The sequence below is a fragment of the Prionailurus bengalensis genome, chromosome B2 (genome assembly GCF_016509475.1).
Source record: "Prionailurus bengalensis isolate Pbe53 chromosome B2, Fcat_Pben_1.1_paternal_pri, whole genome shotgun sequence".
Classification (NCBI taxonomy): domain Eukaryota; kingdom Metazoa; phylum Chordata; class Mammalia; order Carnivora; family Felidae; genus Prionailurus; species Prionailurus bengalensis.
Genome location: NC_057349.1, coordinates 3,088,190 through 3,114,000, shown reverse-complemented (window position 1 = coordinate 3,114,000; position 25,811 = coordinate 3,088,190). Strand labels below are relative to the sequence as shown.

The 25,811-nt window shown below is 49.7% G+C and overlaps 6 non-coding genes across 6 annotated transcripts; 5 read left to right on the top strand and 1 right to left on the bottom strand.

Moving 5' to 3' along the window:
• Positions 1-233: 233 nt before the first annotated feature.
• Positions 234-305, top strand: TRNAQ-CUG. Its single transcript has one exon. It is a non-coding gene; the product is annotated as a tRNA-Gln (tRNA).
• An 8,044-nt stretch (positions 306-8,349) lies between these two features.
• On the top strand, positions 8,350-8,431 carry TRNAS-AGA. The gene has a single exon. It is a non-coding gene; the product is annotated as a tRNA-Ser (tRNA).
• Positions 8,432-14,652: 6,221 nt separating this feature from the next.
• On the top strand, positions 14,653-14,734 carry TRNAS-AGA. Its single transcript has one exon. It is a non-coding gene; the product is annotated as a tRNA-Ser (tRNA).
• A 4,952-nt stretch (positions 14,735-19,686) lies between these two features.
• TRNAM-CAU lies at positions 19,687-19,758 on the top strand. The gene has a single exon. It is a non-coding gene; the product is annotated as a tRNA-Met (tRNA).
• A 1,409-nt stretch (positions 19,759-21,167) lies between these two features.
• TRNAS-AGA lies at positions 21,168-21,249 on the bottom strand. Its single transcript has one exon. It is a non-coding gene; the product is annotated as a tRNA-Ser (tRNA).
• A 2,599-nt stretch (positions 21,250-23,848) lies between these two features.
• Positions 23,849-23,930, top strand: TRNAS-UGA. Its single transcript has one exon. It is a non-coding gene; the product is annotated as a tRNA-Ser (tRNA).
• The last annotated feature ends 1,881 nt before the right edge of the window (positions 23,931-25,811 follow it).

Below are 25,811 nucleotides of genomic sequence, written 5' to 3'. Positions count from 1 at the left end.
GCTGCAGAAAGGGCAGAGGGCGACAAAAAGCAGGACCTGTCTCATCTGTTCCTAGAAGCCGATTTGCTTCGGAATTTTGCGCCGAGAGCCCGGTGCGCTCGAGGAAAGGCCTGCGTCACGGAGGCAGGCTGATACCTGCCCAGGGCGCAAATGTCAGCTTTTCCGAGGAACCTGAGCCACAAATGGGGATGCATCCTGTCGGGAAGGAGAGCTGTCAGCGACAGCGGCTGTGGGGTTCCATGGTGTAATGGTTAGCACTCTGGACTCTGAATCCAGCGATCCGAGTTCAAATCTCGGTGGAACCTAAGTGTTTTCATCCTTTTTTTTTTTAGTTTTCTTTTTTAGGAATGATCGTCAGGGAGTCCCCGGTTCACATGAAACCCAGAGTGTGATCTAGAAGGCGAAGATGACACGAACTCTTGTGTGGACCCCACTGCCTCCCTGCCGTCTTGTTCGGAGTGCAGAACCACCTCCCTCTTTCTCCCCATTTTCCTCTCCCACCTAACAGATATTCTGTGACGCTCGTAACTTTGAGTTGAGTTGAACTTTTCCTGATTGATTGCTCTATAAAATGCCCTGAGCTCACTTGGTGCAGGGTCAAAAGGATGCGACAGAATTGAGGGAGAAAAGAGATCCTCTTGAGCACAGTACTTTTCTGCCCAGAGAGAATGAGGCTTCATAATGTCCAGTCGGTACGATGACCGGACTTCAGAGGTGTTTCATTTTCCACGGAGAAATGAAGACTTGTGAAAATCTATTCATACTTTAAATAAAGGATTTCTTGAACTGTCTCAGATATTTGAACACCACTGGATGATGCCCATGTAAACTTGAAGCACTGTGGACAGAGCAAATAAAGACTCAGATACATTTTCTAAGTATCTCCGCGGTGTTCCTTTGGTCGTTTCCATGACATTGATCCACCGCACAGAACTGCTGTCGGTGACGAATATGTTCCAGAGAAATCACGGGGCTTTCAGACTGCATCCTAGGACATCTCTGCGATCGTTTTATTTTCATAAAACTGAACGTTCTGATTGCAAGCTGGTTGTTTTTCTGGTGAATGTCTGCGTATGCCACAAGTTCAGGCAAGACCAGGAAGTTCCCGAGATCCTCAAGAAGTAATCCCAAAGTGCTTTCCTTACTTTTATTTCATCTATTGCCTTCCTAAAAACTGTGTATATACTTTTTCACTTAGTATTTGCTAATGGGTATAAGCTTTTCATATGCCCTTTTTAAAGGTTTATTTATTTTGAGAGCTAGAGAGAGTGCGAGCAGGGGACTGGCAGACAGAGAATCCCAGGCAGGCTTTGCACTGGCAGCACAGAGCCCGATGTGAGGCCGGATCCCATGAACCGTGAGATCATGACCCGAGCCAAAATCAAAAGTCAGAAACTTAACTGACTGAGCCACGCGGGCGTCCCTAAAAATGGCATATTTTAATTTCAAGATACAGAGTATCAGGCTATAAATGCTCTTATGGGTCTTACTCTTTGACTTAATCACATATTGCTAAAATTAATTGTTATTTTTGTTGCAAGTAGCTGCCATTCATTCAGTCATTCCTTCACTCCTCCTTTCATGCATAATACTCTACTGTGTCGATATACCGCAGTTCATTCATCCATCTTTTTGTTAATGGGAAACTCACATAATTATACATAATACGAATTTGGTTTTGACTTAGGTCAGCTCTGGGGTCATGGGAAATTGAAACTGTTTTAGGGCAGAGAAAATCCACGATTCGATAACCACGCATTTAGCTGGAATTTATAACTCTCAGCTGTCATTCCCTCCCTCCAAAGGCTTGGGCACAGTAATAATCACTCGCCCTTCTATATTATACTACCCCGTTCTCCTAATTACTCATAATGCCTTAATTCCTAGAGTTCACTGCCAGCAGAACTATGTCTCCAGGTACAGTAGGCTATTACTGGCGCGAACAGCTTAAATATCTACCTACACTTACTGTTTCCGGGAAGCAGTTCTGCATAAGACTCTTGCCATCGGTTTCTTTCTTCTGAAGGACGAGATCTTGCTTTCAGACATCTGATTGGCAAAGCTGAGGGCACAGGCCTGTCTTCTAGCTGCACGGGAGGCTGGGGACTGAGTTATGGCTGCCGTCTTGAGCATGCGCAGTTCATAGCTAGGCGTTTCTTCCTAACCTATGAAGTCTCCGCCATATTAGTGCACTATGTTCAGCAATGTGATTATCACCTACTATTCCTTTTTCGTAACTTGCCCGACTTTTCTTCTCCCAGTAGTTTTCTCATCTGTCATGATTCATTAGCAGAATATATTCTAAAGAAGGTTATTAAGCACAGCAAATAGAATTATATCATTAAGAAGTAAATTATGAAAAAGATCGCTTTTAATAAATAATAAAAAAACTAAAATCAGAGAGGGGAAATTTATTCATTGATCTAAAAGCTCAAATATATAGTTTCGACAGTAGAGATAACAAAAGTGAGAGCAAATTAATGAACAAGAAATTGGAACTAATGACCGAGTGGTATACAAAAATTATAAAGAACAAGAACATTCAGAAACACACGAGAAAATCTAAATAAGCAGTGAATGCATAAGACAATATCATTAGTAATTACTACCTTTTCAGGTGTAGTAACAAAATGAAACTAAAATTATAGACAGCAATGATATAAGAAATGGGACATTGTGATCAGGGTCAAATTAGAGTAGAGTTATTTATTATGAGAAAAGATTAAAGACAAAGTTCATTGAAGTCATAATTCAGGCAAATGATAAATAACTGTAAAATCAGTGTTTGAGTCCCTTGCCGAAGCCACACAATAACCACTTGTAACAAGGAATATTAAATGCTAGGATTGAAAGAAAGAAAGAAAGAAAGAAAGAAAGAAAGAAAGAAAGAAAGATTATTGAAAAAATCAATTAATATTAGCATTATATTTTGTTTTTTAAATGTTTATTTATTTTTTTGAGAGGGAGAGAGACAGAACATGAGTGGGAGAGGGGCAGAAAGAGGGAGACACAGAACCCAGGGCTCGAACCCACGAACCACGAGCTCGTGACCTGAGCTGAAACTTAACCGACTGAACCACCCAGGCGCCCCATAGCATTATTATTTAATGTAGTGTATGACATGTGAGTATACTGGTGTATTATAATTGTGCTGTGATTAAAAATTTAATAGTCAAGAATTGGAATATTGATATTATTGTGTTTCACCGTCATTTGCTAAATTTTTCTTCATTGTGCTGCACAGTTGGGCCCCCCAAAACTGCCCTCTTGTAACTTCGATGGACCCCATTTGTTTCTAACCCTTACTCCTTTTCTTCATAGACTTTATTATATCTGAATAAATGAAGATTTATCCTAATTTTAGAGTTTTTCTTCCTCATGAAAGTGGAATATGGCAAAGTAAACATTCTACTTTTAAATTATCGTGAGCAGATGGAAAGAATTCTCAAACAGGGCTTTTTCTTTAAAGACTCAAAGCCAAAATAGAATGTCATTTTTTAAAGTTATTTTTAAATATTCTAGAAATGAAGAATTAAGATACAATCACATCTTTATTACTCTTCATTTTATTCTAAAGCAAATCTTTATAAACAGTTTTGGGGAATAAAAGTATGAGATGTTCTGTTTTAATGTTTATTTATCTATTTATTTTGAGAGAGAGAGTGAGCATGAGTGGGGGAGAGGGGCAGAGGGGGAGACAGAGAGAGAGAGAGAATCTTAAGCAGGCCCCAGGCCCAGAGCAAAGCACAAAGTGGGGTTCAGTCTCACGACCGTGAGATCATGACCTGAGCCCATGAGATCATGACCTGAGTCAGATGCTTAACTGACTGAGCCACCCGGGCACCTCATGAGATGTTCTTCTCACTGCTAGCTGTCTAGCTAAAGAACTCTCAATATTTATATTATCTTTTTTATATCAATTCAGTTTTATTAATTCTTAATATTGCATAAATAAAATTAGCCATTTTCACAAATTATTAATTATTGAAGCATTTTAACCCCAGAAATAGTGAAAATCCATTCATATTTCAACTAACAGATGGTATTTAAACATTTTCTTAAAGTTTATTTATTTTTGAGACAGGGAGAGACAGAGCATGAACGGGGGAGAGTCAGAGAGAGAGGGAGACACAGAATCCAAAACAGACTCCAGGCTCTGAGCTGTCAGTACAGAGCCCCACGCGGGGCTCGAACTCACGACCCGCGAGATCATGACCTGAGCCGAAGTCGACCGCTTAACCGACCGAGCCACCCAGGCGCCCCAAATTGATGGTATTTTAATAGATAAAGCACATAAGGAGATTTTCATTCCGTGCTTAATAGCTGGAATTATTATTCTTGTCTCAAAATTACTTGTCGGATAGTAACAGTAAACCTGTTACTGCAAACACTAGTAGTCTTACACTGATTAGACATGATGGTAAACAATAGAATCTCATGATTGTTTATTAAACTTAGGTTTAAGGATGCCAACAATGCTGTGGAAATAGGCACCTGGCTACTTAGCTTAATAAAGGCAACAGATAGAGCAAAATCAATCAGCAAAGTGTTGAATCTATGGCTAAAATCAAGTTGCGTTACATCTGATGCTGATTACATTCAGATTTGTTAAGTATGAGTGTTGAGACTTTAAGGGAAACCCTAATCATAATAGAAATGGTGCATTTAAGGTATATGTTTTACTTTGAGATCATTGGAAATTCAAAGGCACTTCCAAGAAATAATACAGAGAGACCTCCTGTGCCCTTTCCCCAGTTCCCCCCAAGGGTGACATCTTGCAAATTATCCTCCAATGTGAAAACAAGGATGTTGACATAAATATAGTGAAGATGAAACATGGCCACCGTCACCTCCCTTTCCCGGTACACCTTCTACTTTCCTCCCTCCGCCCTCATTCCCTCACCCCTCGCAACCACTGATTGATTCTCATTTCTATGTGTTCCCGTTAAAGAGTATAAGAGTCTTTCGGCGACTGAAGCCGGGAAGATTCTAGCCGGGGCCGAGGATATAGGACCACCTTGTCCTCCTCCCCTTCGACCTTTCCCCAAAGCCCCTCTATAAAATGGTTTGATTCCCCCCCACACACACACACACAAAAGGATGCTATATAAATGGAATCATAGAGTATATAACCCTTTAAGGTGAACTTTTTCACTCGCTGTAATTCTATTAAAGTGAGATTTCTGTTTGCAATCCTTTTAATGAGCAGTGATGTTGAGCATGTGCTTCTCAGCCATTTATATGTCATTTTTGGAGAAGTCCATTCAAGTACTTTGCCTAATTTTAACACTGGGTTGGGTAGTGGGAATTCTTTATATAATCTAGATATGGAACCCGATCTTATCAAACATACAATTTATGAATATTTTCTCCAAATCTGCTGGTTGTCTTTTCCCTCTCTTGATAGTTCCCCCGATGCACGAAGCTAAAATCGAGGTGCCAATGGGTCTGCATTTCTTTCTGGAGGCTCCAGGGAAGAGTCTGTTACCTCACTCAACTGGGTCAGAATTCGGTTCCCTGTGGTCGTAAGACCAATGTTGCTTGCTGCCAATAAGCTTAAAACGGTTTCCGTCGTTTCGAGGCCACCACGTTCCTTGGTTTGCAGCCCTCCTTCCGCCATCTTGAAAGTCAGCAGCGATGGGCGGAGTCCTCATCTCCCATATCTCCGGCCTACTGTTTTGCCTCCCTCTTCCACTTTTAAGCACTTTAGTGATGAGACTGGGCCTTCTCAGATAATTCGGGATAAGCTCTCCATCTCCATCCCGTTCGCAAGAGCCATTTTGCCACGTAAGGCGACATATTTGCAAGTGTTGGGGGTTAGAACATGGACATTTGGAGACACCATTATTCTGCCCATCACAGCAGCTACGGAGTGCCTTTTTTTCGCTCAGTGTAAGATCTTTCTGGTTCTTGGCGTGACAAGTGATGTCCAATTGGCTCGAGACATTTTGGGTATTATGCTATGAGACTTTGGATCTTATGTAAACCTTCTGCGTTAGCTGGCCCCCTCTAACATCTAACCCTGCTCTGACAGGGGAAGGGGGAAACGTTCTGGTTACGGCCAGGGAGCGATAGCATTTCAGGTTCCCCATTCAGCCTCTGTTGCTACCCAAGGTGTAGGCTCCTTATTGCTGTGCAAGAGAGGGAGTCCTGGGTCCCCATTAGGCTTCCTCTAGTGCTTCCCTGAATCGGAGGGGTGGGAGAGCCTCATCCTTGCCCCCCGTGTGACCTCCACTAACACTGAGCAATGATGAACGTCTGGTCTCTCCACTAGGCCTCTTCCAATCTCACCCCGGTGGGGAGGGTGAGAGGCCAGGTGGGGTTGGTAGTGCAGGTCCCCCAAGGGGTCTCTAGGGACAGGGCCTGGGAAAGGCCTTTTTAAAGCCTGGAGCAGTGGAAGTCTCAGCCTCGTACTCTGCTCTCTCTGAGATACTTTGTGGCGGGGGCAGGGGGCAGGGGTGGAGGGGAACGCCCTGCTACAGTCTGGCGGGGATGGATTCGGGCCCCCCCCCCGTGTCTTTGCTGCTTGTGGGTGGGGTGAGACTGCAGTTTGCTTTCATTTCCATCTTCCTGCAACTGAAAACCTCTCCAATGGCATGTTTAACTTCACTAAGCACACAACATGAACTTAAAAGCCTAAATCCTAAGACTCAACATACAATTTTTAAAATATAAAGCTTTCAGAAAAAGGCAAGCTTAGGTCCAGGAACTTGTCAAAATATCATGACTTCCTACTGGGAAAGCACTCTCAGCCTCCCATCCACCCTCGCTAATTTAGATGATATAGATTGGGGCTTTCTTTTCTTTTATTTATTTTTTTTTGAGAGAGAGAGAGAACAGAGGAGGAGCAGAGAGAGGTGGGGACAGAGAATCCCAAGCAGGCTCCGCATTGTCAGTGCAGAGCAGGACAGAGGGCTTGAACTCACAAACCCTGAGATCATGGCCTGAGCAAAATCAAGAGCCAGATGCTTAACCAACTGAGCCCCCCCCCCCCAGGCGTCCCTAGATCATATAGATTATGCAGCACACATACCAACTGGCTATCTGACCCTTCAGGACCGTGTGGTCTATTAACTGTCTCCGCAGCCCTGTTGGTGAAGCCGACCCTCCAGCCCAGCTGGTCGTCATGGTAACTGCCTGCTTCCACCAGGGTCCTGTCACTCCCGTTGCCATTAACAAGCCCAGCTCTGTGACCACCTGTCCTTCAGTGAGCCCTGAATGTCCCAGTAATTCTAGTCCCTTCTCACCGGCACATGTCTGATGGCCTCGATGAACAGTGCGGTCATCTGGGTGAGACCCGGGGTCAGGCGGGGAGCTCTTGGGGCGCTGGTTACGACCTACCTCCATCTGGCTCACCATGGTGTGTGGATTGGCGAAAACTCATAAAGCCCTGCCCTGGAGAGCTGTGTATATTTCTGTGTCTGTTTCGCTTCCATGAAGACAAACATCAGTTTGCCTTGATGGAGAGCTCTGTTTAGCCAAAGGAATAAAATCCAGCAGTCTTTCTGAGCACATTGCAACATAGTAGACAAAGACATTCTCATTTTAAAGCATGAGACACTGAAACAGAGATTTTAAGTGACTCCCCCAAAACCACACAGGGAGTAAGGGACGAAGGTGATGTCTGAACCTGCCCATGAACCCCAGGGTGGGGGTGGGGGGGCTCCCGCGGCAGAGTCTGGGCGTGAAATCCTCAAGCTTTGAACACGATTGTTTCATAAAGTAAATCCGAGGCTGAAAGTGGTAAGGAACCTGGGGAAGAAGTCCTACCTGGCTCCCGAAGAGACAACTGCAGCTGACTTCTTCAAGTCACAACTCCGAACAGCGCGGTTTTTGGTTTTGTTTTAAAGTAAGTTTGACTCCTTGGAAACGGGCCTCGAGGACACAGCAGGTGTATGTCCGGTCGGTAACCAGAGTGCACCTTCTGCCTTGAAGCAGCCGCGGAGTCTTCTGCCATGTGCAGAACCCAACACTCGTCTTGAAAATGGTTGGTCACTTGGAGTTGTCCAGCCTGTCGCTGTCCTCACAGAGCCGCGGCCGATGCTACAGCCCGTGTGGGTTTGCTGCGCGTCTCCCGGGTCCCCTCGGCAGCTGGCCGCGCAGGGAGCTGGGCTCCCGGCAGGTGTCCTGCCCCAGCCCCTTCCGGCAGGCCGCCCGAGGCAGGGGTCCTCCCGAGCTCACGACAAGGACGCGTGACTCCGCCAGTTCGCCCCGCTGATGTCCAACGGGAAGAGACGGGAACAGCAGATGCGCTTCCTGGTGGAAGATGCGAGCCCCTGCCCCCGGCGCCTGCCCCTGACACCTGCGGGCCTCACGGCTACTTATGCTAATGAGGCCCACGGCTCCCGTGTAGTCGTGGCCGAGTGGTTAAGGCGATGGACTAGAAATCCATTGGGGTCTCCCCGCGCAGGTTCGAATCCTGCCGACTACGGCGCCCCGCCCCCCACCTGGGGGCCATCCTATTGTCGCCGCCTGAGCCGGGAAGGCAGCGACCCGGTCCTTTCTGGGGCGGCGGCAAGACTCCGCGCTTGCCCGGACAGGAGGCGCGCGCGCCGTGTTTCCGTGCACTTTTGCACAAGTCACGCGGCCACAGTCCTGCAGGAGTGTCCCCGTCCCCGAGGAGGAGCCAGGCTTCGCGATGCTCCCGTGTCCGCCGCGGTCCCAGCCCCGCTCGGACGGCAGCGTGTCCGCCGGGGAGGTGGCCGCGGGGTCCGCATCTCCGAGGAATCGCACCTTCGTCTGGACGCTTGTCCCGCCACGCACGGCCTGGCCACTGGAAAGGACATCCCAGGAAACTTTGGATCAAATACAGGGGAAAGCCACGACCCGGCGATGGTCCCCAAGTCGTGAATCCAAACCACTGCACAAGTAAGGAAATTAAGTAAAGCCATTTTCCTCGTCCAGCAGGGTCGACGGGGTCTCGCTGGGCTGGCTCCTCCTGGGGTCCTGGAGGGGTTGGGGGGGGGTGAAGAGGGGCCAAAGACAAGGAGTTTGACCCTCCCTGGGCTCAAGCCAGACCCGGTTCAGAGGCAGAATCGCACTGTACGAATTACAGGCAGGGGGTCGTGTATTAAAGGAACACTCTCGACTCCCTGCCTGGACAATCCTTGGAGACTCCGGCCTGTCACTGTCCTGGCTGCTTCGTCGCACCCGTGTCATCACACCCGTGTGCACCTAGTGCAAGGATGCTTCTCATAACTCCTCGTAAACACGGTGCCCGCCCTACGGATGGATGACCGGATCCCTGCCTCCTTCATGTGTGTCTCCAGACACACAATTAAAAGCACTTTGAGTCGCCAAGTCAACCGGGTCGGTGGTGCTGAGCTGTGACAGGTCCTCGCGGCTGAGCAGTGCCAGTGGGATGAACGTGACTCGGCCGGGCCCGGGCCTACAAGACAGGTTTCGAAGGGTGAACTTGATCTTTCTTTGCAAAACGCACCATCTTTCTTCTCTCCTCCTTTCCCATCCAGGTTACCGGTGGCTGAGACTCAGAACCTAACAGAATTCTAAAATGTCAGAGCTAATGGAATGTTCGGGTCCTCTTGTGGAAACAATTCCTAATTTTAGAGGTGAGGGAAGTGACCCATGTGGCATCAAAGTACAGAATTTAAAAACAGAAATGTGTTCAGAAAAGGGCGTCTGGCTGGCTGAGTTGGTAGAGCGGTCAACTCTTGATCTCAAGGCTGCTGGTTCAAGCCCCATGTGGGGTGTAGAGATTGCTTTAAAAAATAAATGTAAAAAAAAGACAGGTTTTTTTTTTTTTTTAAACGTGTTCAAAAACATACCTTAGAGGAGAGTTTTGATCTGTCAGCGGGAGTTCCTCTCATTCCCAATGCTTCTTCTGGAGGAGCCCGTGGAGGGCAGAGCCCACGTTCTGGGGGCTGTAGCAAGGATCCCCAACCAGGACGGCCCAGGACGCAGAATTTTGCTTCTCAGAGTGTGGGTGTGTGATCTGGTTTCCAAACATTGCCCCTGGGATTCTAGAAAGAGTTCTCCCTTTACTTTTAAATTGCCAAGATGTCTTGTAGAGGAGGAAGACAAAACCGACAACACCACACTGGTGGACCGTGTCCAGAAAGCCAGAGTTCCGGTGATTTCAACAGAGAATGTAAGGAAGGAAGTGGAGACGACCCGATAGGGCCACGCTTCACTTTCCTCCATCGTTTTGATATTCAGAGAGTAGTAGCATTTCCAGTGGAAATACGGCCACAGCTGTAATGTAAAGATTTCTATCAGTCATGTTAAAAAGTAAAACAAGTATAATTCATTTTAATAATGTTTTATTTAACCCAATACAGCCAACCTATCATTTCAAGCTGTACGCAATTTGGAGAGTCGACGAGATATTTTGTTGTTGTTTTTTTTTTCCGGGCACGATCTTCCAAGTCTGGCGTGTAGTTTGCACTTGGAGCGCGTTTCCTTGGGTCCAAGGGCTCACTGGTTCCCCGAGGCAAGCGGCTAAGACACCACAGATCCGCAGCGTGTAGAAAGCACCACACTGAGCGTGCAGGACATCGAAGCCAAGGATGGTCTACGCGGGAAACAACCGGGTACGTCTAAGTTGGGAGTCTCCCGGGCGCGCACCTCGCGGCGCTTCGGGGACTACTGTCTCTGTGACTCCCAGCATTTCCAGGAGCTCTTCCCGACTCCCTGGGTGTCTGCGGCGGCCGGTGAGCGAGGCTCGCAGCCCCTGTCCCCGAGCGGCCGGCGGGGAGCGCCTGTCCGGGCAGCGGATGCAGCTGTTTGGGCACCGAGGACACTGTCCGTCCCTTGCAGGGACGATTTCGAAGAAGGCAGAGGCCAGGAAGCCGTGCGCCTTCATCACTCATCAGCTCCCCCCTCTCCTCTCCTGGGGGGGTGGGGGGGCGCGTCTCTCTGATGGGCTGAGTTGCTTTGCCCTTACAGCAAAGGTAGAATTCCTCGTGGGTGCAAGTTGATGGTTAGCTTCCGCCCTCGCTTCCTGCCACCCGTGCATCTTGGAGGCTGCCTTCCCACGGCTCCCGCTTGGATACTGAGAGAGTTCATACTGAGAGAGTAGTTCATCCCCCACCCCCGGCTTCTATGCCTCTCCTGGTGTCTTTGCCAAAACACGGTTTGAGAAGACGCACATCACCGCTAGCGCCCCCAAGTCACTTTTTGCACATGTATCTCCTTTCAGCCTGGTGGTGTACTTCTCCTTCATTGTGTCTGCAGAACGTGTGTCTCAATGGACTGTCCCGTTTCAATCCTCAAAGTCCAGCTGATAAACTATTTCAGCCACTGTCGTAGCAAATCACCCCACTTACGAATCTAACTGGTGTCGTGTCCTTTCTAAATAGTAAATTCCTACGTGGAGTGTCCTTTGCTCTCTCCTGTCTTCCTGGCTTCATCTGAGAGTCCGCAGAAAGTAGATGCATGAATCCAGCATCTCCCCTCACATGTCTTAAGAAACCTCTGTGTCCTCTGTTACATGTGCTAGTCCTTCAGAAGGAACACAGCACTGCCAGGAAAATGCTACTTGCGAGGTGTCTGTGACTCCCGGAAAGAAAGGCAGAAAAGGACAAACCAGGGGCTTCTTCTCAGTGGAGACCATGGAGTTGGGTTCGGAAGGGGGAGTAGAGGATCCTGTGACCTCTGGTTACAAGGGCACAGAGTTCTGTTCCACTCTGTTGGGCCTGCGTGTGTCTGATTTTAGTGTCTCAGGGGTGTGCATCGAGGAACTCACACCTGGCAAAGGCGAGAGAAGTCGTACAGCTGGTTTGACTAGGACCTGAGCCTCGGGCCTGGGTGTGCCTTGGCCTCCTAGTTTATAAAGTTGAGTTTAATGACTCACATAGACGCGTTTCAGAGACGATATTTCTCTGGCAACTTTGTGTTTAATTACAGTGTAGTAGTGATGAAACTTATTCGTTAAAATAAAAGGAGACACAAAGGAGAGGCTAAAATGCAGACGGTTTCTCAGTCTGCTGTCTGTGGCCTCTAACAGTGTTTGTGAACCCCCCCCCCCACCGTGGTCTCTACAATTGTTGGTTTTGCCCCCGGGGGTGGGCGTCTCTCTGTGAGAGGGTGAGTAAATGTTATTTTCCGGGCCGTGGGATTTTGAGCCAAAAAATAAGTTAATAATTTCTTCCTTAATAGCTTCATGACCACTGAATGGGAAGAAGAGCTTGCTACCTCGATTTTGTTGTTTTGGGAAGCACACAAGATGACTAAGAGAAGATATGTGGGTCACAAATAGGTTCCTTCTAACTTGTACTAGGTTTGTCTGACGTGAGTCCAACATGAGTGTTCTCAAAGACAAAGTCCCACTCACTACCACAGGAGGGAAAAGCTTTCTTGGAAACCACTAGGCTCACTGCCATGCCCACGTGTGTTGACGACGTACTCAGACCAAGACAGGCGGGTGTCCATCTAAAGCAAATGACTTTCAAGGACTTGGCTGATCCGTATTGCCAACGGCATCGACAAACTTATTCTCCTCTCCCCCCTCGTATATTACACGAGCGTGATTGTATTTTTGCCTTCCACTTCATCGCTGCCATTACACCCTCAGGAGGTTTTTGTTGTTGTTGAGATTTTATTTTCAAGTAATCTCTGCACACAGTGTGGAGCTTGAACTCACAACCCTGACATCAAGAGGCCCAAGCTCCACCCACTGAGCCAGCCAGGCGCCCCTACACTCAGGTCTCTAACAGCTATTCAAACCCTTCCCGTGTGGGCTCTGTTGCATGTGCAGAGAGTAGCCTTCCTAGTTGGACACAAGTCACAAGAGCAGGGACACGTCCTCCGCCTTCACTTTGTGTTAACTACACCCCAGTCAATAAGATCAAATTCATTCAGAAATGGAGTTTTATCAAAGATACACTGTGTTTCACAGTTTGCTTTTCTGTTTTTGATGGTTTTTGTTTGTTTGTTTTGTCTGCGTAAGCTATACTAAGCACTTAATATTATATCTGGGAGGCTTCAGACAGCTTCGTCATGTTTCATAAGGAAGGGAAAAAAGGGCAAAGTAAATGCCTCTACGTAAAATGCCTGAAAAAAGAAAAACTATTCAGGAACAAGTTCAACCAAAGAAGTGCAAAACTTGCACTCTGAAGACTACAAAACATTACTGAAATAAATGAAGATAGATATGTTTATGGATTGCGTCTGAACAATGTTATGATAGCAAGTGTCCCCCAAATTGATCTTCCCTCCCAGAATGCTAGCTGACTTCTTTGTAGAAATTGATGAGCTGATTCTAAAATTCACATGGGATTTCAAGGGGCCCAGAATATCCAGAACAATCTTGAAAAAGAAGAAAAAGCAGGAGGACTCACTTCCCAACTTTAAGACTAACTGCAAGGCAATGATGATCAGGACAGTGAAATCAATGGGATAGAATTGAGAGTCCAGAAATAAAGCCATATGTCTACAGTCATCTGGTTTTTTATTAAAAAGTGCCAAGACCATTGGTGGGGGTGGGGGTGGGGGTGGGAATGGTCTTTTCAACAAACGGTGGCTCGGAGACCTAGATGACCACCTGCCAAAGAATGAAGTTGTGTCCTTACCTCACACAATTTACACACATTAACTCAAAACGGGTTAAAGGCATAATACAAGCTCTAATATTATCAACCTTTGAGAAGGAAACACTGGGGAAATCTTCAAGGCCTCAGATTTGGCAATGGATTGTTAGGTATGACACCAGGGCTCGAGCAACAAAAAATAGATAAAGTAGACTTCGTTAACATCAAAAGCAATCGTGCTTCCAAGGACGCTATAAAAAATGCAACCAAACAGCTAGAGGAAAAGATTTGCAAATCATATACCGGATAAGGGACTTGCATCTAGAATGTATAAAGACCTTTACAACTCCAGGGAAAGACAAATAGTTCGTGAGAAAATGAGCAAAGTACACAAATAGACTTTTCCCTAAGAAAGATATACAGATGGCCATTAAGCACACGGGAAAATGTTGGCTGTCATTAGTCGTTTGGGAAATGCAAATCAAAACCCCAGTGACATACTATTTCACACCTATCAGGATAGCTTTAATGAAAAGGCCATGTAATAACAAGTGTTGGGGAGGATATGGAGAAATCTGAACCATCACACACAGGGGAGGATGAAAATGGTGCATTCGTGTGGGAAAAGTCTGGCCGCTCTTCAAAAGATTAAGCATCGACCTACCATATGACCCAGCAATTCTAGGTATATAAACAAGATACAGGAAAACGTGTACACAAATAATAATGATGGCAAAACTCACGTTATTTTGAAGTACACGTAGTGAAAACTACAAGCTCTCTGCAACCCACGAGTTCAGCTCTTCAATTTCTACGCACAGCAGCAAGCTGAAGCCAGGTCTGGTGGAACCTTCCAGAGGGAAAATATATGCACGTGCACCACCTTTTCACCTTTTCTGGTTTTTAAACATCGCAGCTATCACATACAATTCCGCAGTGAACGTTGAAGGCCGTTCCAGTTGTGGGACGTAGCCCGTCCAGCCTCCCCAAAGGCTGACTCGTTCCGACGACTCATCAGAACAAGGAGTCCCTTCAGTTCTGAGGAGAAAGTCTTACTTAGGAAGGATTTGGCTACAAATGCACTTTCTGGTATGCAACGTGATCTTCACCAACAGAACCAAGCTTCGGCACGGCTATTTACTTTAACAAGGGACAGCTCTGTCATGTAGTCGTGGCCGAGTGGTTAAGGCGATGGACTAGAAATCCATTGGGGTTTCCCCGCGCAGGTTCGAATCCTGCCGACTACGGAACGACTCCCTCCGGAATATTTTGACATCTTGTAGGTTACTTTGAAACCCTACACAGCTGCAAGTTCAAGAGAAACAGGAACTGAACCCAAACTGTAAACAATGCATCCTCATTCACTAACCCCCCCCCCCGTTTTGTTCTTGGGATTAACGGGCCTGTGATAGAGCCTCTCAATCTGGCCAGAAAAAAAGAAATCATACTTACTGTATTATCCAGTAGGTTTGACCTGAGTCCTAATGCTTTCTTTTCTCCCAGAAGAGTCCAAATTTCAGGGATACCTTGGTGGTTCCTGCTTGAAGGTCCCTCTTTCAGAAAGATGAAAAGCTAGCGGGAGTGCTTGCTTCTCCATGGAATTGTCACCGTTTGGCAATTTTTGCAGACCAGCTGTATCATTAATAACCCCCAATACACTCATGTTTTCATGCCTCTGTGCAGGCTGATCTGGAGTTTCAGGCTGGCTTACCACAACCCCAGCCTGGGTAAGGGGTAAGGGAAGAACAGCCAGAAGTAAATGCTATCCGGAGACGGTAAAATCATTTCCTTCCATGTCACTGGAAAATAAAGTCTGGAACAAAGCTGTAATCAACGGACAGAAAGGATGTTTTCTTTGCATATTAAGAATTCCAATATTGGGGCGCCTGGGTGGCTCAGTTGGTTGAGTGACCGACTTCTCAGCTCAGGGCGTGATCTCGCGGTCCCTGGGTTCGAGCCCCACGTCGGGCTCTGTGCTGACAGCTCAGAGCCTGGAGCCTGCTTTGGATTCTGTGTCTCCCTCTCTTTCTGCCCCTCCCCCGTTCATGCTCTGTCTCTGTCTCAAAAATAAGTAAACATAAAAAATTTTTAATAAAAAAAAGAATTTCAATATTTAAAATATTTTAAAAATAATAATCACGATATGAATCTCAAATGATATTGGGATACACGCAGTGAAAAAAAGTGTTTTCCATCTAATCGCTTGAGCTCTTCGATTTGCCTCCCCAGTAGAATGAGTTTTTGTATAACTTTCCAGAGTTACATGTGTGTATAATGTTCAGTCCACTCTATACTCTTAAGTGAAGGGTAGCAAATTCGTACAGTGTTCATCTTGGTTATTTCTTTCCCTTAACAATACATACGGACCCATGGAAATATGCCCAACTGATTTCTGAACAGTAGCGTAGGGGAAAAAATTCAACAGAAGAGGGAGCCTTCAATACTTGGTCCTCGAGTAGCTGGCATCCGTAGGCCAAAAACCCCAACAAAAACAAAAACCAAAACCCACATCGACCTAAATCTCATTCTGTACACAAAAATTAACTTAAAATGAATCACAGACTGAAATGTAAAATTCTAAAGCTTTTAGAAAACAACATAGCAGATTTTTCAGGATCTAGGGTCAGGCAGACTCCTTCGACTTGGTACCAAAGCTCAATCCTCAAAAGGAAAAGAGATAAATCAGACCTCTTCAAAATTAACAGCTTTTACTCTGCAGAAAGACGCTACGAAGCAGTTGAAAAAACAAGCTACAAATCGGGAGAAATATTTATAACCCACATATCTGGCCAAGGACAGTATATAGAACATCTACACAGAATTCTCAAAACCGGACAGACCAGGAAAGAAAACCAACACTTTAGTTAGAAAGTCGATAAAAGACATGAGAGACATTACACCTATGATAATATACGGATGGCAATTAAGTACAGGAACAAAATGTTCAGCTTCATTAGCTGTCAGGGAAATACAAATTAAAACCACAATAAGGTATCACCCTCCACCTGTCCGAATGGCTAAACCAAAAATAATGACAACACTCGATTCTGGCGAGGATGTGGGGAAACTAAATCCCTCCTACACTGATGGTGGGAACGTAAAATGGTAAAGTGACTCAGGAAAATGGTTTGGTAGCTTCTTAGAAAAGTAAACATGAAATTTTCAGATAATCCAGTAATCACACTCTCGGGTATTTATTCCAGAAAAATAGGAACTTATGTTCCTACAAAGATCTGTATGTAGTTTTTCTTACAGAATCTTTATCCAGACTAGCCCCAAACTGGAAACACGGGTAGGTGAATGTCTGAACAGCTAATGATGTATCCACACTGTGAAATATGCTTCCAGTACAAAGGAAGAGACTACAGACACATGTGGCCACTTGGATGAATTTCCAGGGACTTGTGTGGAAAAGAAGCCAATCTCAAAAAGTTATATTTTGTGTGATTCCACTTCTACAACATTCCGGGAAAGACTCACTTAGATGAAGAATCAGCTTCTGGTTTTCTGGCCTTAGGGAGGGAAGTGCTGGGAGAAGATGGGGGGGGGAGGTCCCACTGCCACGAAGCCACATGGGCTTGGGGTGCTGGCTACGTGAATCTGTACGTGATAAACTGTATAGAGGTGAACGTACTCACACAAAAGTGACTACAACTGGGGAGATAGAATAAGACTTGGAGGGCTGTATCAATGTCGATATCCTGCTGGTGATGTGATGAGCCCGGATGTTACCATGGGGGGAAACTCGGGTAACGTGTTCTCTCTCTAGCATTACTTACAACTCAGTGAGTCTGCAGTTACATGGAGTAAATACATAGATTTACATATATTATGCATGTGTAATTCACATCAGTACAAACGAACATGCCTCATTCACACGATCACCTGCAGAATATTCCATTATATATGCGTTCCACAGCTTAAAGAATCAAAAACTATGTCATTTAGAGTTTTGAAATCTTTTTTTTTGTATCATTACAAAAGAGGTTTTTATTAGAGGTGTAGTTGCCAGGTAGGTCTAGAATGTAAAGAATCCAGAAGCTTCTGGCTCTGCTGTTTTATTAGCGTAGGCTACATGTTTAACCTTCTTCGGTCTGTATTTCCCTCGAAATGGTTTTTTTCGGTGTGTGTGTATCATGTAATTTTTTAAATTTAATTTCTTTATTTCTTTTTTAAAATTTACATCCAAATTAGTTAGCATATAGTGCAACGATTTCAGGAGTAGATTCCTTAGTGCCCCTTATCTTTGTATTGCACACGATTTCACAGCCAATGTCTTCGCGTTGTCCATCATTCCTCACAGAGTTTGATTCAGAGTCCGTCTGAACCTTCCATCAGGGTTTGTCCTGGTTTGGAGGGTAGCTCCCTGGTTGCCCTCAGAGGCTGACAAAGCAGGAAGCTGGAGATTAAATCAAACCGAGTCTCGTCAACCCAGGGACAAAGCACAACGTGCCCATTTGTCATGAGAGCAAAGGGTCATCTATTGGACCCATTATGTCAAAGAGTCAGAAGTTTTGGCTTCGAACGTACATTTTACTGTGTTCTTTCACCTCACTGGGAGAGAGTTAAAGTTGAAGGCAATTGCTTCATCCCGGTGAGTGATCTTGCTGGATCTCAGTCTAGTTCTCATTTAGCTGCAGGAATTTCCATCTCCCGGGTTACATAGGAAACAAGCAGTCCGCTAGAGCCTGATTCTCCCTGCAGCTAAGTTTTCCACCTGAAAAGTTGAAGAAAGACCAAGACAGAGGATCCTCGAGTCTAAGATACACTCACCCCACTGCTGCTGGAGTGGGGGCTGAGGAGCAGACCAGAGAACTCAGTCAGGTCAGGGAGAACTGGAGCGTCTTGACTCGCACTGTCAATCCTGAGGGCGAAAAACTGGGCTCCCTCTAGACATAAAAATGTAAGTTTCAGCCCTTCTAGTGCAGTCCAGAAATAGTGTCACAGGCTTGAAATTAGCACTTTGAATCAAAGCCAAAAAACGGGCGGCCAGTCCAGCTAAGAACAGGCGCCGGGAGTCTGGCTTCGCTTGACAGAATTGAGGAGCGCGGGCCAAGTCCCGCATTTCCACGATCTTTTTTTGAAGTCTTGGTTCGACCCTTGCAATTTCCCGGGAGAGCATTCGGGAGTCCAAGTGACCGACGCACAGGTGCAGAGGCCGCGTGACCCTCTTCCGGCAGAAGGGGGCCGCGTCCCGTTCCTGCTGGCGGGGGTCAGCCGTAGAAGTGACGGAACGTTCTGTCCCGGGCGGTCCACACAGGGTCTGCGCTTCTGTGGCAGGCAAGAGGGAACGGGGCAGAAAGTACGAGAATGTGCCCGAGAAGGTGCGCACCCCGCAGAATTCGGAAGGGAAGCGAAGGGGGTGAAGGAGGAAACCAGTCGGCGCCTTCAGGGGTTTGCAGGTGCCACACACCGCGCCTGTATCGGGGGAAGCGCGGCCCCGGTTTGGGTAAAATCGCCTCGGAGAGGGCCCGTCTCTGCCCCGGGAGCTGGCCCGTCGGGTTTCTTCAAACGCCCGCAGCCTTGGCAGCCTGTAGAGGGGCCTTCTGGGCTAAGTCATCCGTCTGTCGGTGCCCGAGGGCCAAGACCCCGCAGGTAGAAACGGACCTGTCGCGCAGCCCCACGTCTGACCGCGGAGCGCGGTGCGCGGGGGTGGGGGTGGGGGCGCTTCCAGAGCTGGGTGCAGGTGGCTCTGAACCCCGCGATGGGGGCTTGGAAATGGGGGGGGGGTGACTTTGGGGTCTCCAATAAGGGAGAGCGGCCGAGCGAATGAGACCTGCGCGGACGCGCGGGCAGGGGTCACGAAAGGTAAAACAGAGCCCGGGACCACGTTAGCGGATAAATCCGAGTGCGCGCGAGAAGGAAGAGGAGAAAGGTGATGGGCTGGAGGACCAGGAGCGAATCCCAAGGAAGGGGCTTTGCCCGAGCCCTGGTGTGGAGAGCTGACATCCTCGCCATCATCACTCCCAGCGCAGGCGGGTGACGGGCGACCTCGCAGGGAGAGGACTGGAGGTCCCCGAGGGTCTGCGCGGCGAGGACACGTCGGGAGTGGCGTGGACTGTTGGGCTGGGAAGAGAGTGAAACGCGGAGCGGAGACAGAGGGAGGGAGGGAGGGAGAGTGGGGGGACGGAGCGTAGCACCACGCGGGTCAAGCGGGTAGGAATCGGGATAGGAAAGCCAGCGGCGGCCTCGCCAGACGAGCAGAGTGGCGCAGCGGGAGCGTGCTGGGCCCATAACCCAGAGGTCGATGGATCGAAACCATCCTCTGCTAAGCTCGCTTATTGCTGCCCGCGGCACCCCCAGGGCGGAGCCCGCTCCCGGGGAAGGATCTCAGGCTGCCCTGCTCTCTCTTTCTCCAAGCTCACGGAATAACGGCAAACCCTCCCAGCCTTTTATTTTTCTGGCACCTCGACTCCCGGTCTGCCGGCCGGACTCGGGCTCAAACCTAAAGAGTCACAGGGGCCTCTCGTGAGCTCGGCCGCGCCCCTACTTCCCGGGCCGCCGGGCCCTGGCGGCCTGGGCTTGGGACGCCGCGGAGGGGACCCTCGGGGGAAAGGGAGCTGACCCTGGGAGGAGCGGGGCTGACCCTCGGCGGAGCGGAGGTGACCCTCGGAGAGAGTGGGGGTTCAGGGCGGAGGGAGGGGAGGTGACGCTCCGGGGGGCGCCCGTAGGAGAAGCCCCCGCAATAGCCGGAACCCGTACGCGTGGGGAGCGGGCGGCGGGACGCGGTGCCGCGGCTCCCGGGGGAGGAGGTGCTGGGGGGGCGGGTGGGACGGGAAAGGGCAGGGGGAGGGTGGGGCGGGCGCCGGCGGACACCGGGGCCCGCAGAAGAGGACGCGGGGCCGCGCGGCGGGAGCGGACGGAAAAGGGCCGGGACGCGGGTGGGCGGGCGGGGGGTTCGCGGGCGGGAACCGCTCGCAGAAGGGACCCCAGCGCCCGCCTCGCTTCCGGGCCGGGACGCGCGGGACCCGAGACGTGCGCGCGCCCCAGACGGCCGCGCCCCCGCCCTGCGGCCCCTGACTCCGGGACCCCCTCCCCGCGCGCCTCCCCGCACGTACCGGCCCGATCCCGGTCTCGGTGAGAAGCCCGGCTCCCCGGGGCCCGGGTGAAGTCTCCCGACTCGGGAAGGACGCGCTGTTCCGTCACCGCAGCGGCCACGCCGTTGAGGCGGGAGGGGGCGGACTTTCAGCCGGAAGTCTAGGGGGCAAATTCCCGCGTCTTCCTTCCGTGTCTGTTCACGAGCCGCGGCGCAGCCCCCGGAGGGTGAGGAGCGGGACGCGCTGCGGGTCCGGCTGTGGTTGCACCCCTTCTGTGCTCAGGGCTCTGTGAATTCCAGGTCCGGCTCCCGGGGGGACGCCGCACCTACCGTCTTCCCCGGCTCGGGGAGAAGCCCCCTGCGGACCCCGCGGCCACCTCCCGGGCGGACACGCTGCCGTCCGAGCGGGGCTGGGACCGCGGCGGACACGGGAGCATCGCGAAGCCTGGCTCCTCCTCGGGGACGGGGACACTCCTGCAGGACTGTGGCCGCGTGACTTGTGCAAAAGTGCACGGAAACACGGCGCGCGCGCCTCCTGTCCGGGCAAGCGCGGAGTCTTGCCGCCGCCCCAGAAAGGACCGGGTCGCTGCCTTCCCGGCTCAGGCGGCGACAATAGGATGGCCCCCAGGTGGGGGGCGGGGCGCCGTAGTCGGCAGGATTCGAACCTGCGCGGGGAGACCCCAATGGATTTCTAGTCCATCGCCTTAACCACTCGGCCACGACTACACGGGAGCCGTGGGCCTCATTAGCATAAGTAGCCGTGAGGCCCGTGAGGCCCGCAGGTGTCAGGGGCAGGCGCCAGGGGCAGGGGGCAGGGACAGGCGTCAGGGGCTCGCATCTTCCACCAGGAAGCGCATCTGCTGTTCCCGTCTCTTCCCGTTGGACATCAGCGGGGCGAATTGGCGGAGTCACGCGTCCTTGTCGGGAGCTCGGGAGGACCCCTGCCTCGGGCGGCCTGCCGGAAGGGGCTGGGGCAGGACACCTGCCGGGAGCCCAGCTCCCTGCGCGGCCAGCTGCCGAGGGGACACGGGAGACGCGCAGCAAACCCGCACGGGCTGTAGCATCGGGCCGCGGCTCCGTGCGGACAGCGACAGGCTGTGTCGAGGTCCAGCCCCAGCAGGTCCAGGGGTTCCCGACGGATGAACGGCGTCGGCGAAAATAACACATGGACGCAGACAACAGCAGTGGGTTCGACCGGCCGCTTTATTGTGGCAAACGTGGCATTATATTTGTTAGCAAATTCCTTGTAGCCGCATTATCTATGTTTCTAGGCATTACCTAATTCTAAAAATGTTCCTTTGTGTGATCACCCATAAAGGAACAACATAGTTATTTTCTTGTAACGTTCCCTCCTGCCCTTTCAAGGTCATCTAGCTCTCGACACCTCAAGTGGAACGTTTACAGGGATAGGACTTTTTAATTGTTTCTTTGAACCATTTGCAGTATAAGGAACAAAGGTTTTTGCTTTGGTCTGGGGTGCGGAGGGAGCCAAGAGGGCCCTGGGAACCCACGCCTCATGTGCTCATGAGGGACAATGTATGCCTAGGAACTAATGAACCATTCTGTACCTTAACCCACCAGGTCCAGTTATCATCTGGAACGCCTCCTGGGGGCCAAGCGGGCCTAGGGGTTGGAGTAATTTGTATCCATAGATATGTTTCTTTGTTGCCATAGTGGGGATTTCTAACCCATTTGCCCCCTCCTTGGCTGGGAAATATATGGGCCCATCCTTCCTTTAGGTAGAGGAGTCTTTATAGGGGGTGGCAAGGGCTGGATGTGGGGCCGCACAATTTCCCCGCGGACAATTTCTTTCCCCACCCCAATGGTTCTTTTCCCGGGGGGGGGGGCCTGGTGTGGGCAATTCCCCAACTGACAATTCCCCAGGTACTTTCATTGGTAGGGGAGCTGCCCCGACCAACGCTAAGGCCAAATTACATGAAAGCGGGAGCACGAGAAGCTTCACTTGTACTTGTGGGCCGCCCGGGCCCTGCCATCAGGCTGGTTGGATAGCTCGGCTTCCGGCGAGGCTGGACAACTCCAAGTGACCAAACGTTTTCAAGACGAGTGTTGGGTTCTGCACATAGTGGAAGATCCGGCGGTCGTCTCCCCGAAAACCCACAACCATCTCATTTAAAAGACTGGCTGCACCCGTGTGCGGAGATCACCCTGGCACAGGCCTCCAATAAAGCCGTTCCTCAAACCTTCAAAACATGAACATGTATACAAATGTAAGAGGCTTCTAAAACTGTTCCCCATCTCACTGTTCTTTCAACATCATCTTTTAAAAATTCGTTAATTTTGCCAATCGCCGACTGGCGCCGATGTTTTGAGAAACAAGTTCAAGGTAATTACTTTCACTGTGCATTGCAGGCAACGAGGCAGATAATTAATCCAAGAACCCTTTGAGGCAAATGTCAACTCTCGGGTAGTATCAATAAATAACCAACAAATCAATACAATGCGTCGCTCTGCTATTCATTGTAAGACTGGATCACTTCGCGCTGCAGGAAGCAAACAGAAGTTTCGCTCCTGACTCCGCAAGCGGGAAGCCAGCAGCGGAAACATCGTGAAGTGTCCCTCCCTTCCTCTCAGCGTTTCACAGGCGAAAAGGTTGCCTCACTGAGGTCATGTTAATTGCACATTGCTCTTGTCAGTGAATACGTGTTATGTCATAAACGTTTTCCCAGGACGATTACAGAAACCTCCCAAATTTCTGTTTAGCGGCCTTTATTGATCTGTTAGGCAGATGAAGCAAAAATATTTAAACATTTCATCCATTTTTAATACCTTTTTAAACCTATCACAATGGGAAATGAAAAGGTTTGTGTGCAGTACACGCTCTTTGTTAAGCTCATTTCCCTAGGACGGCGCTCCTCAAAGCTCAGTGGGCATCAGGTCCTCCCTCCAGGGCTCCCTCCTGGGTTCCCTCCTGGGCTCTGTCCTGTGTCCCTCCTGGATTCCCTCCTGGGCTCCCTCCTGGGCTCTGTCCTGTGCCCCCTCCTGGGCTCCATCCTGGGTTCCCTCCTGGATTCCCTCCTGGGCTCCCTCCTGGGCTCCCAAGCACCCTGTGACCCTGTGACCGCGGTGTCCGCGAAGGGCGGCAGCTGTGGGTCGGCTCCGGTGCTGCGGGCCTCGGACATTCGAGTGGTTTGTGCCGGAGCCTTTTTCTGACCCACCACGAGGCCGCAGGTTCTCGGTTTGCCCTGCACGGTGGGCGGGCTCCTTTGTTCCGGAGGGCGAGGTCCGCGGATCTTCCCGGCTGTCGCCCGGCCCCACTCCTTGGGGCGCGGCACGCATCCACTCTCAGTTCACCCCAGGCGAGCAGGTAGTCGTGGCCGAGTGGTTAAGGCGATGGACTTGAAATCCATTGGGGTCTCCCCGCGCAGGTTCGAATCCTGCCGACTACGGTTTTACCAGGAACAGTCTGGATTATTCTCCCGCGTACCCACACCCGCAGATGAAGGTAACGCACCCCGTTCCCCACCCGCGGGGGCTGCTTCCTCAAGTGCCGGCGGCGCCCTGCTCGGCTCCACTCGCCAAGTTGGCATGATGCACCTGACTTTCTCAGACTCCAGCCCCCACTGTGGGGAGTTAGGATCCCCGAAAAGTAGTGACTCTGGTAGCTCGCTACCGATCACTTTGTGCCAAGAAGACAGGAGCGAAGCAGGAGCCCCGTGAGATTTTTATTTCCACTTAATCGATGAAGAAACTGCTCAGGGCCGCACAGTGAGGCGGTATGGTCGCGGACTGCCGGGTGGGTTGATGGGCCGGGGCGCTCACAAGGTCCTCAGGAGACACTCCTAAGATGCTCAGGTTGCTCGCAGCTTCAGGGGCAGATTTGTTAGCGCCCCCAAATCACAGTAGGTCCTCTTTTTCAGGCCCCTACTGCACCCCGGCGTTCCAAGGACTTGACGCGTCTTATTTGTCGATGTTTACACCAGGTCGTCAGAGATCCCGCCAGACATAATAGGTTTGTATCCTGGTCTCAGGACTGGGAAGCCAGAGGGCGAGCCCCGCACCCAAACCCCCAGCAGCTGTTCGTCGCCCCTGCCCCTGCCCCTGCCGGGGTTTCAGACCCGCGCCTGCCTCCACCGCTGAGTCGGCTCACTGTTCTGGACTCGTCCTCTCCGGCGATAAGACCACAAGAGTGGTGTGACCTAACATCCTGGATTTGGCCTGGGATGGAATATTGCTGCCCGTTGAGTGTTCGGTGCTCGTGTTTTCCCTGATGCCGGAAGCATCACCCCTCTGTACGTGGGGCGGGGGGAGTTCGCCTATATCTGAGCAGGGCATTTCTTCACAGCGCGCCAAGAGTTTCCCACCCAGCAGACCTTTTCCGCTCCTGAACCCCAGAACCTGATGCCGGGACAGACTTTTCCAACCCACAGGATTTGGATGTAGAGTCGAAGACTGGTTTGAGAGAAAGGCGAGAGCTGTTTTGGCCCCAGAGATGGGGAGGAATTGGAATTAAGGCACATATATTGGAGGGAGGGAGACTTTTAAACTCTGCAAAGCCCCGATCGACATATTCCTTAGAATTAACGCTTCCATGCTGCTGCAGAGAGAGACCCCAAAGCAGATTCTTCTGTCCCCACTCCCTTCTCCTCTAGCACGTTCAGGGGATGAAAGTGTTACGGCGGCGGGTTTCAGAGATGATTAGGAGAAACAAACAGTGATTAAGAGGCTTATGAGTTCAGGTCCAGAAGAAGGATGGGAGTGAACTTGTGGGTGAGAAGACCCGGTGGGGGATGGAGCCGTGGCGGGGGGGGGGGAAGGTGACTGAAAGTTATATGGCTTTGAGGATAAATGATTATTTAGGGAGTCACTAAAAAGATCACCTTATTGCTAAGGGCAAGAATCATCCTGGAAGCAGCCTTCCCCAGAATGACACCCAACAGTGTGAGACAGTGGGGGGAACACCGACAAGATCCTCAGGGAAGCATAATGTAAGTCCAGGATTTTACATCAGCTGAGACGTATTTGGGGTCATTTAAGAATGTGTATTCCCACCAAAAAGGATTAGGCAGCATTTAACAGGCATACATCCACACATAACTATACGGATGAATCTCAAAAAAAAAAAAAAAAAAGTGAAAGCTTCAGGAGCAGAATGAGACATATAGCAAAATATGATACGGAAAATAAAATCAAATACGCAAAAATACTGACATCTGTTTTGCAGGAACGCATTTGAGTAAAACTGTAAACATTAGATGCTTTTAAAGTTAGCCTTATAGGGGCGCCTGGGTGGCTCAGTTGGTTGAGCATCCGGCTTTGGCTCTGGTCAT